The sequence below is a fragment of the Anomaloglossus baeobatrachus genome, chromosome 10 (genome assembly GCF_048569485.1).
Source record: "Anomaloglossus baeobatrachus isolate aAnoBae1 chromosome 10, aAnoBae1.hap1, whole genome shotgun sequence".
In the NCBI taxonomy this organism is placed as follows: Eukaryota; Metazoa; Chordata; class Amphibia; order Anura; family Aromobatidae; genus Anomaloglossus; species Anomaloglossus baeobatrachus.
This window is the reverse complement of record NC_134362.1, coordinates 5,621,339-5,642,473: the sequence shown is the minus strand read 5'-3', so window position 1 is coordinate 5,642,473 and position 21,135 is coordinate 5,621,339.

Sequence of the window (21,135 nt, the reverse complement as noted above, 5' to 3'; positions counted from 1 at the left end):
TGGCTGCGCCCTCTGAAATGAATCCCTTCCATCAGTCGCCTCCTGTCACCGTCCACAGCTTCTTCCTCCTCTCACCTGGAGTCTCAGACTCTTCTGTATAAAGGTCTCCAGGTCTCTCATATCTGAAGATGTCTCCTCTCCTCTCCTCTTCTTTCCTTCTCTTCTCTCCTCTTCCCTTCTCTACTCTCCTCTTATTTTCTCCTCTCCTCTTCCTCTCCTTCCTCTTCTCTCCTCTTCCCTTCTCCCCTCTTCACTCCTCTTCTCTCCTCTTCTCTCCTTCTCTCCTCCTCTCTTCCCTTCTCTACTCTCCTCTTATTTTCTCCTCTCCTCTTCCTCTCCTTCCTCTTCTCTCCTCTCCACTTCTCTTTTCTCCTTTTCTTTTCTCCTCTCCCAATCTTCAGATCTCTCCCCAGGTGTCACTGCGGTTTAGATCCGGACTCATTGCGGCCTCTTCAGGACTCTCTTTCCATCCATTTCTGGGGCTTCTTGAAGTGTTTGGGGTCATTGTACTGCTGGAGACCCCTGACCTAGGACGCACCCCCAGCTTTCTGACACTGGCTCTACATTGCCACCCAGAATCCTCCAATAATCTTCAGATTCCATGTCTTGCACACAGTCAGGGCCCCAAGTGCTAGAGGCAGCAGAACATCTCTGACCTCCACCATGTGTGCCTGTAGGTGCTGTGATCTTTACCTTTTAGCCTCATTCAGGCGTGCTGCCTGCATTCTCATATAGCGTGCAGCGTGCTGCCTGCATTCTCATATAGTATGCAGCGTGCTGCCTGCATTCTCATATACCATGCAGCGTGCTGCCTGCATTCTCATATAGCGTGCAGCGTGCTGCCTGCATTCTCATATAGCGTGCAGCGTGCTGCCTGCATTCTCATATAGCGTGCAGCGTGCTGCCTGCATTCTCATATAGTATGCAGCGTGCTGCCTGCATTCTCATATAGCGTGCAGCGTGCTGCCTGCATTCTCATATAGCGTGCAGCGTGCTGCCTGCATTCTCATATAGCGTGCAGCGTGCTGCCTGCATTCTCATATAGCGTGCAGCGTGCTGCCTGCATTCTCACATAGCGTGCAGTGTGCTCCCTGCATTCTCCTATAGCGCGCAGCGTGCTCCCTGCATTCTCACATAGCGCGCAGCGTGCTCCCTGCACTCATATAGCGTGCAGTGTGCTGCCTGCATTCTCATATAGCGTGCAGCGTGCTGCCTGCATTCTCATATAGTGTGCAGCGTGCTGCCTGCATTCTCATATAGCAAGCAGCGTGCTCCCTGCATTCTCATATAGCGTGCAGTGTGCTGCCTGCATTCTCATATAGCGTGCAGCGTGCTGCCTGCATTCTCAAATAGTGTGCAGTGTGCTGCCTGCATTCTCATATAGCGTGCTGCCTGCATTCTCATATAGCGTGCAGCGTGCTGCCTCCATTCTCACATAGCGTGCAGTGTGCTCCCTGCATTCTCCTATAGAGCGCAGCGTGCTCCCTGCATTCTCACATAGCGCGCAGCGTGCTCCCTGCATTCTCATATAGCGTGCAGTGTGCTGCCTGCATTCTCACATAGCGTGCAGCATAGTCCCTGCATTCTCATATAGCGTGCAGGATTCTTTCTGCATTCTCACATAGCGCGCAGCATGCCACCTGCATTATCACATAGCGTGCTCCCTGCATTCTCACATAGCGCGCATCGTGCTCCCTGCATTCTCACATAGCGTGCAGTGTGCTGCCTGCATTCTCACATAGCGTGCAGCATAGTCCCTGCATTCTCATATAGCGTGCAGGATTCTCTCTGCATTCTCACATAGCACGCAGCATGCCACCTGCATTATCACATAGCGTGCTGCCTGCATTCTCACATAGCGCGCAGCGTGCTCTTTGCATTCTCACATAGCGCGCAGCATGCTCCCTGCATTCTCACATAGTGCGCAGCGTGCTCCCTGCATTCTCACATAGCGCGCAGCGTGCTCCCTGCATTCTCACATAGCGCGCAGTGTGCTCCCTGCATTCTCAGATAGCGCGCAGTGTGCTCCCTGCATTCTCAGATAGCGCACAGTGTGCTCCCTGCATTCTCAGATAGCGCGCAGTGTGCTCCCTGCATTCTCAGATAGCGCACAGTGTGCTCCCTGCATTCTCACATAGCGCGCAGCGTGCTCCCTGCATTCTCAGATAGCGCACAGTGTGCTCCCTGCATTCTCACATAGCGCGCAGCGTGCTCCCTGCATTCTCAGATAGCGCACAGTGTGCTCCCTGCATTCTCAGATAGCGCACAGTGTGCTCCCTGCATTCTCAGGCCTAAAACACACTTCCGCAAAAAAAAACGTCCGTATAACACGGTCCGTTTTTCGGGTCCGTGTTCCGCTTTTTTGGGGCGTTTCTCCGGTACGTATGGCATCCGTGTGATGGCGTATGCGAGCCGTGTGTGCGTGTGGAATGTCCGTATTGACATAAAATACGTACGTGTGCGGTCCGTGTGCGGTCCGTTTTTAAACTCCCGCATTCTTACCCAATTAACGTTGTTAATCATTCTTCATGAGATCCTGGTGTTGTTGTTTGCCATCAATTGACCTGATAGATTGGTAACAAGTGTTTCAGATTTTGTGATGAAAAACGGACACGGACGAAACGTGCTGAACACAGACATACTCCGTGTGCGGTCCGTGCAGGCATGGACCCATAGACTAAAGCGGGCCTGCGTGCTGCCGGCAAAAAACGGACATGTCGTCCGTGTAGAAAAGCGCACACACGTACTTACCACAAGGACACACGTTCCGTGTGATTTTACATGTGTGTGCCATCTACCATTGATTAACATGGGTCTCCGTGTCACCATGTCTCCGGTACTTGCAAATACGTACCGCACACGTACAAAAAAAACGGATGTGTGTTGCGGGTCTCACATAGCGTGCAGTGTGCTGCCTGCATTCTCACATAGCGTGTGGCATGCTCCCTGCATTCTCACATAGTGTGCGGCATGCTCCCTGCATTCTCACATAGTGTGCAGTGTGCTGCCTGCATTCTCACATAGCGCGCAGTGTGCCACCTGCATTCTCACATAGCGCGCAGTGTGCCGCCTGCATTCTCACATAGCGTGCAGTGTGCTGCCTGCATTCTCACATAGCGTGCAGTGTGCTGCCTGCATTCTCACATAGCGTGCGGCATGCTCCCTGCATTCTCACATAGTGTGCGGCATGCTCCCTGCATTCTCACATAGTGTGCGGCATGCTCCCTGCATTCTCACATAGTGTGCGGCATGCTCCCTGCATTCTCACATAGTGTGCGGCATGCTCCCTGCATTCTCACATAGCACTCAGTGTGCTGCCTGCATTCTCACATAGTGTGCGGCATGCTCCCTGCATTCTCACATAGTGTGCTGCCTGCATTCTCACATAGCACTCAGTGTGCTGCCTGCATTCTCACATAGTGTGCGGCATGCTCCCTGCATTCTCACATAGCACGCAGCGTGCTCCCTACATTCTCACATAGCGCACAGTGTGCCGCCTGCATTCTCACATAGCGTGCAGTGTGCAGCCTGCATTCTCACATAGCGCGCAGTGTGCTGCCTGCATTCTCACATAGCGTGCAGTGTGCCGCCTGCATTCTCACATAGCGCGCAGTGTGCCGCCTGCATTCTCACATAGCGCGCAGTGTGCCGCCTGCATTCTCACATAGCGCGCAGTGTGCCGCCTGCATTCTCACATAGCGCGCAGTGTGCCGCCTGCATTCTCAGATAGCGTGCAGTGTGCCGCCTGCATTCTCACATAGCGTGCAGTGTGCCGCCTGCATTCTCAGATAGCGCGCAGTGTGCCGCCTGCATTCTCAGATAGCGCGCACTGTGCTGCCTGCATTCTCACATAGCGCGCAGTGTGCTGCCTGCATTCTCACATAGCGCGCAGTGTGCCGCCTGCATTCTCAGATAGCGTGCAGTGTGCTGCCTGCATTCTCACATAACGTGCAGTGTGCCGCCTGCATTCTCACATAGCGTGCTGTGTGCCGCCTGCATTCTCACATAGCGCGCTGTGTGCCGCCTGCATTCTCACATAGCGTGCAGTGTGCCGCCTGCATTCTCAGATAGCGCGCAGTGTGCCGCCTATAGGTCCTTGTCTTAGTGTCCTGGCTCGTCGTTCCCTATTGTCTGAATTCGGCCATCACCGTGCAGCGACACATCTGGAGGTCGTGCAGACTTTATATTTCCTGATTTTCCTCTTTTTCTTTCTTTTTCTGGCGCGCTTGCAGTGTTTTCTTATCGCTCTCGTTCCTAAAGCTTCAGAATGTGTTTGTTAAACATCCCCGCTATCACGGAGCGGCGCGGATCACGGGCAACATTCAAATCTATTAAGGCAGTAAATAATATGGCAGCTGGCGTCGAATATTCATAATTATAGGACTGGATGCGGCAGGTAGAATGTCAGCGCCGCGGTGCGCGGGATTCACAGAACGCCATGTAACAGGCTTTTATTTCACCTTTGAGCGCGTTTCCTGCGGAGAGGGGCAGGACCAATAATCTTCACCTGTCAATCACAAGTTCACAAAAAGTTCATGTCTGACTTGAACCGTCGGAGAAAGGCTGCGATTATCCGCGGAGCGCGCTCGCTCTCTCACTCGCTCGCTCGCAGCCCTTTTATTCTCGATCATCGGCTTCTGCACTTCACAGCAAAAACAGATTTTTTTTTTCCCTTTCTGCTAATGTAGCGGCCGTCCCCGTCCCGCATCTCCCCGGCGCTCGCACCGCGCTCCCAGGCCCCATTGTGAAGCCATTATGTGGCCCCAGTCAGAAATGATAAATGACAGGCGGTCCCAAGGTAAAGAATGGACAGTATTATTTTAGAGGAATAAACAGGAGTTAAATCCCATTTTTAATCCTCCGCTCCTCACCGGTGACACAGGGAATGCATTATTTAACTTAAGTGCATGATTAGGGGCGAGCGGCGCGGCGTCCAGGGAACATTTCCAGCAAACACTATACTTACCCCGCGCCTCCTGACATATAGCAGCCACAATGACAGCTCTCGCTGCCACTATGGAAGAGCACAAAGGTCAGGTGATCGCATGATTATTAGGTGACACCCAATATTGCTGCACAAATGTCGCCTTCTCCCCATCACACGCCGCACGGCTCCGCTGGAGATAAAAGCCAAGAAAAGCACGCAAAATTACGGGACGCTCGGACTCATCTCCGACAAATAAACACATCCGTGTACACTATCCGGAGATCTCTAATACGCCGAATATTGCAGAGTTATTAAGTGACATCCCGGGTTATTGTGCAAAAAAAATATTAATTTATTTATAGAATGATAAAAGCTGAGTTAAAGGCAGAAAATACAGCGCCTTGCAAAAGTATTCACCCCCTTGGCTTTTTACCTATTTTGTTACATTACAACCTGTGTTTATACATTTCTGTAATCCGATGTGTCAGCACTAAATAAGATGGAGAAGAAAAGTGAGAAGAATGAAGGCAAAAACTAAATAAAAGTGGTCATGTGCATAAGTATTCACACCTAAGTCCCATGCTTAAAGGGGTTATCCGGCTTCTTTGACTTTTTTTTTTTATTTCCCTATTGGGCTACATTGGGGCAGGTAAGTAGATAGAGACCACTTACCTGCCCTGCTGTCAGCCCCTCTCCCCCGGCTCAGAGTGGTCATGTGACCGCTCCTGCCGTGATTTTGCTGCTTCCGGTCATTTCATGTCAACATGGGCAGGGCCATGTTCACATGCAAATGTGGAACAGCATGTCATCTCCCTGCTGGGCGGGTACAGTGCGATGAGCCCCGCCCCCTTCCCTGCACCCTACCACACATTCCCCCGCACCTCTTTTGCTCTCCAGTAACCTCCCCCTGCACTGCTGTGGGGTCCGTGACCTGGGGGAGGGGCATGGTGGCGGCTGACGTGGTGTCAGCGCCAGCACCGGGCCCCCTGCTCAGGATCACACATTCAAATATACCGGCATCACAGATCACAGATGCCGGTACATTTGAAAGTGCTGATGAGAAGCAGCGCAGCGCTGCATCACTGTCCCGCTGTCTGTGCTCTCTTCAGCACAGCGGTGACGTCACTACTGTGCTGATATGTCCAGAGCACAGACAGCGTGCGAACGTGCAGGAGCGGCGGGGACCGAGGACGGGTGAGTATGTATTCCCTATGTGTTCCCTATGGGGGGGGGGTGCAGAGCCATATGTGTGCGTGTGCAGAGCCATATGTGTGCGTGTGCAGAGCCATATGTGTGCGTGTGCAGAGCCATATGTGTGCGTGTGCGGTGCAGAGCCCGATGTGGGGCTGTTATTTGCAATGCTGTAGTGATACCAGGTCAGGTGCTGGGGAAGAATACTGACAGGGAATGTGTGTGCAGGGGGCGGGCAGGGGGCGAGGCTGGACACTGAGGCTGGGCAGGGGCGAGGCTGGACAGTGAGGCTGGGCAGGGGGCGAGGCTGGACACTGAGGCTGGGCAGGGGGCGAGGCTGGACAGTGAGGCTGGGCAGGGGGCGAGGCTGGACACTGAGGCTGGGCAGAGGGCGAGGCTGGACACTGAGGCTGGGCAGGGGGCGAAGCTGCACACTGAGGCTGGGCAGGGGGCGAGCCTGGACACTGAGGCTGGGCAGGGGGCGGGGCTGGACACTGAGGCTGGGCAGAGGGCGAGCCTGGACACTGAGGCTGGGCAGGGGGCGAGGCTGGACAGTGAGGCTGGGCAGGGGGCGAGGCTGGACACTGAGGCTGGGCAGGGGGCGAGGCTGGACAGTGAGGCTGGGCAGGGGGCGAGGCTGGACACTGAGGCTGGGCAGAGGGCGAGGCTGGACACTGAGGCTGGGCAGGGGGCGAAGCTGCACACTGAGGCTGGGCAGGGGGCGAGCCTGGACACTGAGGCTGGGCAGGGGGCGGGGCTGGACACTGAGGCTGGGCAGAGGGCGAGCCTGGACACTGAGGCTGGGCAGGGGGCGAGGCTGGACACTGAGGCTGGGCAGGGGGCGAGGCTGGACACTGAGGCTGGGCAGGGGGCGAGGCTGGACACTGAGGCTGGGCAGGGGGCGAGGCTGGACACTGAGGCTGGGCAGGGGGCGAGGCTGGACACTGAGGCTGGGCAGGGGGCGAGGCTGGACACTGAGGCTGGGCAGGGGGCGAGCCTGGACACTGAGGCTGGGCAGGGGGCGAGGCTGGACACTGAGGCTGGGCAGGGGGCGAGCCTGGACACTGAGGCTGGGCAGGGGGCGAGGCTGGACACTGAGGCTGGGCAGGGGGCGAGCCTGGACACTGAGGCCGGGCAGGGGGCGAGCCTGGACACTGAGGCCGGGCAGGGGGCGAGCCTGGACACTGAGGCCGGGCAGGGGGCGAGCCTGGACACTGAGGCCGGGCAGGGGGCGAGGCTGGACACTGAGGCTGGGCAGGGGGCGAGGCTGGACACTGAGGCTGGGCAGGGGGCGAGGCTGGACACTGAGGCTGGGCAGGGGGCGAGGCTGGACACTGAGGCTGGGCAGGGGGCGAGGCTGGACACTGAGGCTGGGCAGGGGGCGAGGCTGGACACTGAGGCTGGGCAGGGGGCGAGGCTGGACACTGAGGCTGGGCAGGGGGCGAGGCTGGACACTGAGGCTGGGCAGGGGGCGAGGCTGGACACTGAGGCTGGGCAGGGGGCGAGGCTGGACACTGGGGTGGGTGGTGACAGCTGTGACTGGGAGGTTTAGCACAGGAAGTGGTCATGTTTGCTGGAGCTGAATGTAAACACGGAGCTGCAGAGAATAAAGGGATAATTCAAGAGGAACAAAAGTTAGAAAACAAAAAATAACAATGTAGGGGTGATTTATATAACAATACAGCACCGATAAACTCAAAAATTTTTGTTAAGCTAATGTCGGACAACTCCTTTAATGGAAGGAAGTCTTATGTGTAGACCTCAGATAAGCCTGTGCCACACGGAGAACTTTACTTATTCTTTATTTTTCATTTCTATTTATTTTATAAATTATTTTTTTGTTCTTTAATTTTTATATTTAATTGTAGTTATATTTTACTGTTTTCTTATTTTATATTTATTTTTACTTTTTTTTTACTTTTAGACATTTTTGCTGTTTTATTTTCCATTTTCACATGTACAGTCACCATTTTTAATTTTTATGTCTATTTTCATTAATTTATTATTTTTTCTTCTCTTTTTTTATTTTTCATTATTCATTTTTTATCTTCAGATTTAATTTTGTATTTTAGTATTTTTACTTACATGATTTTCCCCATTTTTATATTTTTTTACATTTTTTCAGTCACACTCACTTTCATGTTTATTTTCTGTTGTTTATTAATATTTCACACTTTTACTTAATTCATCTACCAAGTTGAGATGTGCACTTACAAAAAGTTATAGGACTGGACTCTGAGGAACCTGGACAGTAAGAGGAGGAGGCCTAGGACTGATCCCTGAGGAACCCCGACAGTAAGAGGAGGAGGCCTAGGACTGAACTCAGAGGAACCTGGACAGTAAGAGGAGGAGGCCTAGGACTGAACCCAGAGGAACCTGGACAGTAAGAGGAGGAGGCCTAGGACTGAACCCAGAGGAACCTGGACAGTAAGAGGAGGAGGCCTAGGACTGATCCCTGAGGAACCCCGACAGTAATAGGAGGAGGCCTAGGACTGATCCCTGAGGCCCCGACAGTAAGAGGAGGAGGCCTAGGACTGATCCCTGAGGCCCCGACAGTAAGAGGAGGAGGCCTAGGACTGAACCCAGAGGAACCTGGACAGTAAGAGGGGGAGGCCGAGGACTGATCCCTGAGGAACCCTGACAGTAAGAGGAGGAGGCCTAGGACTGATCCCTGAGGAACCCCGACAGTAAGAGGAGGAGGCCTAGGACTGAACCCAGAGGAACCTGGACAGTAAGAGGAGGAGGCCTAGGACTGATCCCTGAGGAACCCCGACAGTAAGAGGAGGAGGCCTAGGACTGAACCCAGAGGAACCCCGACAGAGGAGGAGGCCTAGGACTGAACCCAGAGGAACCTGGACAGTAAGAGGAGGAGGCCTAGGACTGAACCCAGAGGAACCTGGACAGTAAGAGGAGGAGGCCTAGGACTGAACCCAGAGGAACCTGGACAGTAAGAGGAGGAGGCCTAGGACTGATCCCTGAGGAACCCCGACAGTAAAAGGAGGAGGCCTAGGACTGAACCCAGAGGAACCTGGACAGTTAGAGGAGGAGGCCTAGGACTGAACCCAGAGGAACTCCGACAGTAAAAGGAGGAGGCCTAGGACTGAACCCAGAGGAACCTGGACAGTAAGAGGAGGAGGCCTAGGACTGAACCCAGAGGAACCCCGACAGTAAGAGGAGGAGGCCTAGGACTGATCCCTGGGGAACCCCGACAGTAAGAGGAGGAGGCCTAGGACTGAACCCAGAGGAACCCCGACAGTAAAAGGAGGAGGCCTAGGACTGATCCCTGAGGCCCCGACAGTAAGAGGAGGAGGCCTAGGACTGAACCCAGAGGAACCTGGACAGTAAGAGGAGGAGGCCGAGGACTGATCCCTGAGGAACCCTGACAGTAAGAGGAGGAGGCCTAGGACTGATCCCTGAGGAACCCCGACAGTAAGAGGAGAAGGCCTAGGACTGAACCCAGAGGAACCTGGACAGTAAGAAGAGGAGGTCTAGGACTGAACCCAGAGGAGCCTGGACAGTAAGAGGCGGGGGCTTAGGACTGAACCCTGAGGAACCCTGACAGTAAGTGGAAGAGGAGTAAGAGCCGACAAAAAAAACAGTGAAGGAGCGGTAATATCAATAAATAATCCAAATACTAATAAAATCTTCCATGGTTTGTTGTATTATTTATTTTATTGGATATTGATCTTGTTATGTTATTGGACTGTTATAAGCAGTAGAATATAATTATCACTGGTTGTCCAGACGATTGTTGTAAATATTCTATATAAAGTGAATTCCCGTTAGAGTTTTCATCTTTTTGTGGCATTTTGTGTCTTTTGTGTCCATTGATTGTGGCTGTGGTGATTGATTGTGGCTGTGGTCGATAATTGTGGCTGTAGCCGGTGATTGTGGCTGTAGTCGGTGATTGTGACTGTTGCCGGTGATTGTGGCTGTAGCCGAGGATTGTGGCTGTGGCCGGTGATTGTGGTTGTAGCCGGTGATTGTGGCTGTGGCCGGTATTTGTGGCTGTGGCCGATAATTGTGGCTGTAGCCGGTGACTGTGGCTGTAGTCGGTGATTGTGACTATTGTCGGTGATTGTGGCTGTGGCCTGTGATTGTGGCTGTGGCCGGTGGTTGTGACTGTTGCCGGTGATTGTGACTGTTGCCGTTGATTGCGACTGTTGCCGGTGATTGTGGCTGTGGCCGGTGGTTGTGGCCGGTGATTGTGGCTGTGGCCGGTGATTGTGGCCGTGGTCGGGGATTGTGGCTGTGGTCGGGGATTGTGGCTGTGGCCTGTTGTTGTGACTGTTGCCAGTGATTGTGGCCATGGCTGTGGCATGTGATTGTGACTGTGGCCGGTGATTGTGGCTGTAGCCGGGGATTGTGGCTGTGGCATGTGATTGTGACTGTTGCCGGTGATTGCGACTGTTGCCGGTGATTGTGGCTGTGGCCGGTGGTTGTGACTGTTGCCGGTGGTTGTGACTGTTGCCGGTGATTGTGGCTGTGGCCGGTGGTTGTGACTGTTGCCGGTGGTTGTGACTGTTGCCGGTGATTGCGACTGTTGCCGGTGATTGCGACTGTTGCCGGTGATTGCGACTGTTGCCGGTGATTGCGACTGTTGCCGGTGGTTGCGACTGTTGCCGGTGGTTGCGACTGTTGCCGGTGGTTGCGACTGTTGCCGGTGGTTGTGACTGTTGCCGGTGATTGTGACTGTTGCCGGTGATTGCGACTGTTGCCGGTGATTGCGACTGTTGCCGGTGATTGCGACTGTTGCCGGTGGTTGTGGCTGTGGCCGGTGGTTGTGACTGTTGCCGGTGATTGCGACTGTTGCCGGTGATTGCGACTGTTGCCGGTGATTGCGACTGTTGCCGGTGATTGCGACTGTTGCCGGTGGTTGCGGCTGTGGCCGGTGGTTGCGACTGTTGCCGGTGATTGCGACTGTTGCCGGTGATTGCGACTGTTGCCGGTGATTGCGACTGTTGCCGGTGGTTGTGACTGTTGCCGGTGGTTGTGACTGTTTCCGGTGATTGCGACTGTTGCCGGTGGTTGCGACTGTTGCCGGTGATTGTAGCTGTTGCCGGTGATTGTGGCTGTGGCCGGAGATTGTGACTGTTGCCGGTGGTTGTGACTGTTGCCGGTGGTTGTGACTGTTGCCGGTGGTTGTGACTGTTGCCGGTGATTGCAGCTGTTGCCGGTGGTTGTGACTGTTGCCGGTGATTGCAGCTGTTGCCGGTGATTGTGGCTGTGGCCGGTGATTGTGGCTGTGGCCGGTGATTGTGACTGTTGCCGGTGGTTGTGACTGTTGCCGGTGGTTGTGACTGTTGCCTGGTGGTTGTGACTGTTGCCGGTGATTGTGGCTGTGGCCGGTGATTGTGGCTGTGGCCGGTGATTGTGGCTGTGGCCGGTGATTGTGACTGTTGCCGGTGGTTGTGACTGTTGCCGGTGGTTGTGACTGTTGCCGGTGGTTGTGACTGTTGCCGGTGATTGTGGCTGTGGCCGGTGATTGTGACTGCTGCCGGTGGTTGTGACTGTTGCCGGTGGTTGTGACTGTTGCCGGTGGTTGTGACTGTTGCCGGTGATTGTGGCTGTTGCCGGTGATTGTGGCTGTGGCCGGTGATTGTGACTGTTGCCGGTGGTTGTGACTGTTGCCGGTGGTTGTGACTGTTGCCGGTGGTTGTGACTGTTGCCGGTGATTGTGGCTGTGGCCGGTGATTGTGGCGTTGCTTCCACGTGAGGAAGATGACAGAAGCTGATATCACTGTTGTCTCCCATCAATATTTCAGGCCGTTTCCAGCGACCGGCCGTAACGCTGCATTACACATGTCCTTGCAGCTGCCGGGTTTAAGACAAATCAATTCCAGGCGCTCGTCTGCTGCGGATCTCTCCCAATATGTAAAGAGACAAGATTATCAGAGGCTCAATTGGTAACTTTGAAGCAATTCACATATCTGCCATTTCCTTACAAAAGAAAAGGAATCTTGAAAGACATGCAAATGGGGGATAATTAGACTTTTAGATGGTTCCTTAAATACCTGGCTTTTTGCTCTACAGGCAGAACACTGCTGTCTGAAGGGATGGATACCTCAGATATGCTAATGCCAGTAAATGCCTGTGGATGGTGGCGGCTGCAGCATGCTTCCTCCTGCTCTGCACCCCACATGGGTATTGGTACATTCCCGCCGTGCCGCGTTTGGGTAAAACTGTAATAAGATTTAGGCGATTATGTGTTCTTTGATTTTCTGTTAATACCAATTGCCACAAAATGACAGCTTCTTCCGTGCAGCGTAATTCTAATGATTGATATCCGGATTCTGCAGGTGGAGCGTTATCTACATTGTATCAATCCCGCCGCGCTGAATGTATCCGTGACACGGATCCTCCTGAGCCCGGAGAGCTCACAATCTAATCTGCCCACCATAGCAAACCATTGCCTGCCTGGGGCCCAGCTTCACATACGACCCGATAAGCTCACCTTTAAAGGGGATCGTTAAGGGCTGATGACTTATCCCAGAAGCAAGTCAGTAGGACATCGGTGGGGTCCTAAGTGGCCCAGTACAAATTCACTCAGTGGCTCACTAAATATAGTACGTGGTGTAGTGTCCTGCCCCGCACATCAGTGCTTAGATCTGGCCGGAACAGATATCTGCAGATCGGTGCAGGTCTCTGTCCCCCACTGATCTGATCTGTCCCCCACTGAGGGAGCAAATCACATCTGCTCGTCTCATACTTAGGTTAGAGGAGATCTTCCACCCATGCCGACTATAGTTTCTGCTGTGTGGGTTTGTGCTTTGGTGTCCCAGATTTGCTTTATGCTTGATGTTGTTGTGGAGTTTACCCGTCGTCTTGTTGTTTTCTCCCTGCTCTTGGATCTGCATTTTAAATCTTTGTTGTCACCTAGAAATTTGTTCACGACTTCTTTAAAAAGAATCCCGAGCCCTTTTCTCATCACCTTTCATTTTTGTTTCAAACACATCATTGTCCTTCATAAATGGGGCTTTACACGCAGCGATATCGCTGGTGAAAGCACCCGCCCCCGTCGTTTGTGCGTCACGGGCAAATCGCTGCCCATGGCGCACAACATCGTTAGGAGCCGTCACACGGACTTACCTGCCTAGCGACGTCACTGTTGCCGGCGAACCGCCTCCTTTCTAAGGGGGCGTTTCGTGCGATGTCATAGCGGCGTCACTAAGCGGCCGCCCAATAGAAGCGGAGGGGCGGAGATGAGCGGCCGTAACAGCCCGCCCACCTCCTTCCTCATTGCCGGCGGCCGCAGGTAAGCTGCAGTTCGTCGTTCCCGGGGTGTCACACGTAGCGATGTGTGCTGCCTCGGGAACGACGAACAACCTGCATCCTCTACAATCAACGATTTTTTGAAAACGAACGACATGTCAACGATGGACGATTTGGTGAGTATTTTACATTGTTAATGGCCGTTCGTTGGTGTTACAAACAATGACGTCGCTAACGATGCCGGATGTGCGTCACGGAATCCGTGACCCCGACGATATATCATTAGATATGTCTCTGCATGTGACGGGGCCTTTAGTTTCCAATATCAAACAACCATCCAACATAAATTCCTTCCCTCAGCTTTTCTTCGGACAGTCTCTGAAACTTGGTGCACAGGTCCTTAGGTCTGTCCCTCTTTCGGTACAGCTTTCACAATCTGCTCCATCAGCCCAAGTGTAATGTGGAATGGTGGCCAGGGAACGTTACTGGGATCTACTGAACTTTCCACAACTATGTTCTTGAGTTCGGGTTCAGATGTTTTTCGTTGGACAGCAGCTCCGGTGATGAGTCCTGACCCGGCCGTCCCATTCACACATGAAGCATTGGGACTTCTTGTGTCCTCCTCGCTGCTGTCCCATTCACACATGAAGCATTGGGACTTCTTGTGTCCTCCTCGCTGCTGTCCCATTCACACATGAAGCATTGGGACTTCTTGTGTCCTCCTCGCTGCCGTCCCATTCACACATGAAGCATTGGGACTTCTTGTGTCCTCCTCGCTGCTGTCCCATTCACACATGAAGCATGGGGACGTCTTGTATCCTCCTCGCTGCTGTCCCATTCACACATGAAGCATTGGGACTTCTTGTGTCCTCCTCGCTGCTGTCCCATTCACACATGAAGCATTGGGACTTCTTGTGTCCTCCTCGCTGCTGTCCCATTCACACATGAAGCATTGGGACTTCTTGTGTCCTCCTCGCTGCCGTCCCATTCACACATGAAGCATTGGGACTTCTTGTGTCCTCCTCGCTGCTGTCCCATTCACACATGAAGCATGGGGACGTCTTGTATCCTCCTCGCTGCTGTCCCATTCACACATGAAGCATTGGGACTTCTTGTGTCCTCCTCGCTGCTGTCCCATTCACACATGAAGCATTGGGACTTCTTGTGTCCTCCTCGCTGCTGTCCCATTCACACATGAAGCATTGGGACTTCTTGTGTCCTCCTCGCTGCCGTCCCATTCACACATGAAGCATTGGGACTTCTTGTGTCCTCCTCGCTGTCGTCCCATTCACACATGAAGCATTGGGACTTCTTGTGTCCTCCTCGCTGCTGTCCCATTCACACATGAAGCATTGGGACTTCTTGTATCCTCCTTGCTGCTGTCCCATTCACACATGAAGCATTGGGACTTCTTGTATCCTCCTTGCTGCCGTCCCATTCACACATGAAGCATTGGGACTTCTTGTATCCTCCTTGCTGCTGTCCCATTCACACATGAAGCATTGGGACTTCTTGTGTCCTCCTCGCTGCTGTCCCATTCACACATGAAGCATTGGGACTTCTTGTGTCCTCCTTGCTGTCGTCCCATTCACACATGAAGCATTGGGACTTCTTGTATCCTCCTCACTGCCGTCCCATTCACACATGAAGCATTGGGACTTCTTGTGTCCTCCTCGCTGCCGTCCCATTCACACATGAAGCATTGGGACTTCTTGTATCCTCCTCGCTGTCGTCCCATTCACACATGAAGCATTGGGACTTCTTGTGTCCTCCTCGCTGCCGTCCCATTCACACATGAAGCATTGGGACTTCTTGTATCCTCCTCGCTGTCGTCCCATTCACACATGAAGCATTGGGACTTCTGGTATCCTCCTCGCTGTCGTCCCATTCACACATGAAGCATTGGGACTTCTTGTATCCTCCTCGCTGTCGTCCCATTTACACATGAAGCATTGGGACTTCTTGTATCCTCCTCGCTGTCGTCCCATTCACACATGAAGCATTGGGACTTCTTGTATCCTCCTCGCTGTCGTCCCATTCACACATGAAGCATTGGGACTTCTTGTATCCTCCTCGCTGTCGTCCCATTCACACATGAAGCATTGGGACTTCTTGTGTCCTCCTCGCTGTCGTCCCAGTCACACATGAAGCATTGGGACTTCTTGTGTCCTCCTTGCTGCTGTCCCATTCACACATGAAGCATGGGGACGTCTTGTGTCCTCCTCGCTGTCGTCCCATTCACACATGAAGCATTGGGACTTCTTGTGTCCTCCTCGCTGCTGTCCCATTCACACATGAAGCATTGGGACTTCTTGTGTCCTCCTCGCTGTCGTCCCATTCACACATGAAGCATTGGGACTTCTTGTGTCCTCCTTGCTGCTGTCCCATTCACACATGAAGCATGGGGACGTCTTGTGTCCTCCTCGCTGTCGTCCCATTCACACATGAAGCATTGGGACTTCTTGTGTCCTCCTCGCTGCTGTCCCATTCACACATGAAGCATGGGGACTTCTTGTATCCTCCTCGCTGTCGTCCCATTCACACATGAAGCATTGGGACTTCTTGTGTCCTCCTCGCTGCCGTCCCATTCACACATGAAGCATTGGGACTTCTTGTGTCCTCCTCGCTGTCGTCCCATTCACACATGAAGCATTTGGACTTCTTGTATCCTCCTCGCTGCCGTCCCATTCACACATGAAGCATTGGGACTTCTTGTGTCCTCCTCGCTGCTGTCCCATTCACACATGAAGCATTGGGACTTCTTGTGTCCTCCTCGCTGTCGTCCCATTCACACATGAAGCATTGGGACTTCTTGTATTCTCGCTGTCATCCCATTCACACATGAAGCATTGGGACTTCTTGTGTCCTCCTCGCTGTCGTCCCATTCACACATGAAGCATGGGGACTTCTTGTGTCCTCCTCGCTGCTGTCCCATCCACACATGAAGCATTGGGACTTCTTGTGTCCTCCTCGCTGTCGTCCCATTCACACATGAAGCATTGGGACTTCTTGTGTCCTCCTCGCTGTCGTCCCATTCACACATGAAGCATTGGGACTTCTTGTGTCCTCCTCGCTGCTGTCCCATTCACACATGAAGCATTGGGACTTCTTGTATCCTCCTCGCTGTCGTCCCATTCACACATGAAGCATTGGGACTTCTTGTGTCCTCCTCGCTGCTGTCCCATCCACACATGAAGCATTGGGACTTCTTGTGTCCTCGCTGCTGTCCCATTCACACATGAAGCATTGGGACTTCTTGTATCCTCCTCGCTGTCGTCCCATTCACACATGAAGCATTGGGACTTCTTGTATCCTCCTCGCTGTCGTCCCATTCACACATGAAGCATTGGGACTTCTTGTATCCTCCTCGCTGTCGTCCCATTCACACATGAAGCATTGGGACTTCTTGTATCCTCCTCGCTGTCGTCCCATTCACACATGAAGCATTGGGACTTCTTGTATCCTCCTCGCTGTCGTCCCATTCACACATGAAGCATTGGGACTTCTTGTGTCCTCCTCGCTGTCGTCCCATTCACACATGAAGCATTGGGACTTCTTGTGTCCTCCTCGCTGCTGTCCCATTCACACATGAAGCATGGGGACGTCTTGTGTCCTCCTCGCTGTCGTCCCATTCACACATGAAGCATTGGGACTTCTTGTGTCCTCCTCGCTGCTGTCCCATTCACACATGAAGCATTGGGACTTCTTGTATCCTCCTCGCTGTCGTCCCATTCACACATGAAGCATTGGGACTTCTTGTGTCCTCCTAGCTGCTGTCCCATTCACACATGAAGCATTGGGACTTCTTGTGTCCTCCTCGCTGTCGTCCCATTCACACATGAAGCATTGGGACTTCTTGTATCCTCCTCGCTGTCGTCCCATTCACACATGAAGCATTGGGACTTCTTGTGTCCTCCTCGCTGCTGTCCCATTCACACATGAAGCATTGGGACTTCTTGTATCCTCCTCGCTGTCGTCCCATTCACACATGAAGCATGGGGACTTCTTGTGTCCTCCTCGCTGTTGTCCCATTCACACATGAAGCATGGGGACTTCTTGTATCCTCCTCGCTGTCGTCCCATTCACACATGAAGCATGGGGACTTCTTGTATCCTCCTCGCTGTCGTCCCATTCACACATGAAGCATTGGGACTTCTTGTATCCTCCTCGCTGTCGTCCCATTCACACATGAAGCATTGGGACTTCTTGTGTCGTCCTCGCTGCCGTCCCATTCACACATGAAGCATGGGGACTTCTTGTATCCTCCTCGCTGTCGTCCCATTCACACATGAAGCATTGGGACTTCTTGTGTCCTCCTTGCTGCCGTCCCATTCACACATGAAGCATTGGGACTTCTTGTGTCCTCCTCGCTGCCGTCCCATTCACACATGAAGCATGGGGACTTCTTGTGTCCTCCTGGCTGCCGTCCCATTCTCACATGAAGCATGGGGACTTCTTGTGTCCTCCTCGCTGCCGTCCCATTCACACATGAAGCATGGGGACTTCTTGTGTCCTCCTCGCTGTCGTCCCATTCACACATGAAGCATGGGGACTTCTTGTGTCCTCCTCGCTGCCGTCCCCATTCACACATGAAGCATGGGGACTTCTTGTGTCCTCCTCGCTGCCGTCCCATTCACACATGAAGCATTGGGACTTCTTGTATCCTCCTCGCTGCCGTCCCATTCACACATGAAGCATGGGGACTTCTTGTGTCCTCCTCGTTGCCGTCCCATTCACACATGAAGCATTGGGACTTCTTGTGTCCTCCTTGCTGTTGTCCCATTCACACATGAAGCATGGGGACTTCTTGTGTCCTCCTCGCTGCTGTCCCATTCACACATGAAGCATGGGGACTTCTTGTGTCCTCCTCGCTGCCGTCCCATTCACACATGAAGCATGGGGACTTCTTGTGTCCTCCTCGCTGTCGTCCCATTCACACATGAAGCATGGGGACTTCTTGTGTCCTCCTCGCTGCCGTCCCATTCACACATGAAGCATGGGGACTTCTTGTGTCCTCCTCGCTGTTGTCCCATTCACACATGAAGCATGGGGACTTCTTGTGTCCTCCTCGCTGCCGTCCCATTCACACATGAAGCATTGGGACTTCTTGTGTCCTCCTCGCTGTCGTCCCATTCACACATGATGCATGGGGACTTCTTGTATCCTCCTCGCTGCTGTCCCATTCACACATGAAGCATGGGGACTTCTTGTGTCCTCCTCGCTGCCGTCCCATTCACACATGAAGCATTGGGACTTCTTGTGTCCTCCTCGCTGCTGTCCCATTCACACATGAAGCATTGGGACTTCTTGTATCCTCCTCGCTGTCGTCCCATTCACACATGAAGCATGGGGACTTCTTGTATCCTCCTCGCTGTCGTCCCATTCACACATGAAGCATGGGGACTTCTTGTATCCTCCTCGCTGCTGTCCCATTCACACATGAAGCATGGGGACTTCTTGTGTCCTCCTCGCTGCCGTCCCATTCACACATGAAGCATTGGGACTTCTTGTGTCCTCCTCGCTGCTGTCCCATTCACACATGAAGCATTGGGACTTCTTGTATCCTCCTCGCTGTCGTCCCATTCACACATGAAGCATTGGGACTTCTTGTATCCTCCTCGCTGTCGTCCCATTCACACATGAAGCATTGGGACTTCTTGTATCCTCCTCGCTGTCATCCCATTCACACATGAAGCATTGGGACTTCTTGTGTCCTCCTCGCTGCTGTCCCATCCACACATGAAGCATTGGGACTTCTTGTGTCCTCCTCGCTGTCGTCCCATTCACACATGAAGCATTGGGACTTCTTGTGTCCTCCTCGCTGTCGTCCCATTCACACATGAAGCATTGGGACTTCTTGTATCCTCCTCGCTGCTGTCCCATTCACACATGAAGCATTGGGACTTCTTGTATCCTCCTCGCTGTCGTCCCATTCACACATGAAGCATTGGGACTTCTTGTGTCCTCTTCGCTGCTGTCCCATCCACACATGAAGCATTGGGACTTCTTGTATCCTCCTCGCTGCTGTCCCATTCACACATGAAGCATGGGGACTTCTTGTGTCCTCCTCGCTGTCGTCCCATTCACACATGAAGCATTGGGACTTCTTGTGTCCTCCTCGCTGCTGTCCCATTCACACATGAAGCATTGGGACTTCTTGTATCCTCCTCGCTGTCGTCCCATTCACACATGAAGCATTGGGACTTCTTGTATCCTCCTCGCTGTCGTCCCATTCACACATGAAGCATTGGGACTTCTTGTATCCTCCTCGCTGTCGTCCCATTCACACATGAAGCATTGGGACTTCTTGTATCCTCCTCGCTGTCGTCCCATTCACACATGAAGCATTGGGACTTCTTGTGTCCTCCTCGCTGTCGTCCCATTCACACATGAAGCATTGGGACTTCTTGTGTCCTCCTCGCTGTCGTCCCATTCACACATGAAGCATTGGGACTTCTTGTGTCCTCCTCGCTGTCGTCCCATTCACACATGAAGCATTGGGACTTCTTGTGTCCTCCTTGCTGCTGTCCCATTCACACATGAAGCATGGGGACGTCTTGTGTCCTCCTCGCTGTCGTCCCATTCACACATGAAGCATTGGGACTTCTTGTGTCCTCCTCGCTGCTGTCCCATTCACACATGATGCATTGGGACTTCTTGTATCCTCCTCGCTGTCGTCCCATTCACACATGAAGCATTGGGACTTCTTGTGTCCTCCTCGCTGCCGTCCCATTCACACATGAAGCATTGGGACTTCTTGTGTCCTCGCTGTCGTCCCATTCACACATGAAGCATTGGGACTTCTTGTATCCTCCTCGCTGTCGTCCCATTCACACATGAAGCATTGGGACTTCTTGTGTCCTCCTCGCTGTTGTCCCATTCACACATGAAGCATGGGGACTTCTTGTATCCTCCTCGCTGTCGTCCCATTCACACATGAAGCATGGGGACTTCTTGTATCCTCCTCGCTGTCGTCCCATTCACACATGAAGCATTGGGACTTCTTGTATCCTCCTCGCTGTCGTCCCATTCACACATGAAGCATTGGGACTTCTTGTGTCGTCCTCGCTGCCGTCCCATTCACACATGAAGCATGGGGACTTCTTGTATCCTCCTCGCTGTCGTCCCATTCACACATGAAGCATTGGGACTTCTTGTGTCCTCCTTGCTGCCGTCCCATTCACACATGAAGCATTGGGACTTCTTGTGTCCTCCTCGCTGCCGTCCCATTCACACATGAAGCATGGGGACTTCTTGTGTCCTCCTGGCTGCTGTCCCATTCTCACATGAAGCATGGGGACTTCTTGTGTCCTCCTCGCTGCCGTCCCATTCACACATGAAGCATTGGGACTTCTTGTATCCTCCTCGCTGCCGTCCCATTCACACATGAAGCATGGGGACTTCTTGTGTCCTCCTCGTTGCCGTCCCATTCACACATGAAGCATGGGGACTTCTTGTGTCCTCCTCGCTGCCGTCCCATTCACACATGAAGCATTGGGACTTCTTGTATCCTCCTCGCTGCCGTCCCATTCACACATGAAGCATGGGGACTTCTTGTGTCCTCCTCGTTGCCGTCCCATTCACACATGAAGCATTGGGACTTCTTGTGTCCTCCTTGCTGTTGTCCCATTCACACATGAAGCATGGGGACTTCTTGTGTCCTCCTCGCTGCTGTCCCATTCACACATGAAGCATGGGGACTTCTTGTGTCCTCCTCGCTGCCGTCCCATTCACACATGAAGCATGGGGACTTCTTGTGTCCTCCTCGCTGTCGTCCCATTCACACATGAAGCATGGGGACTTCT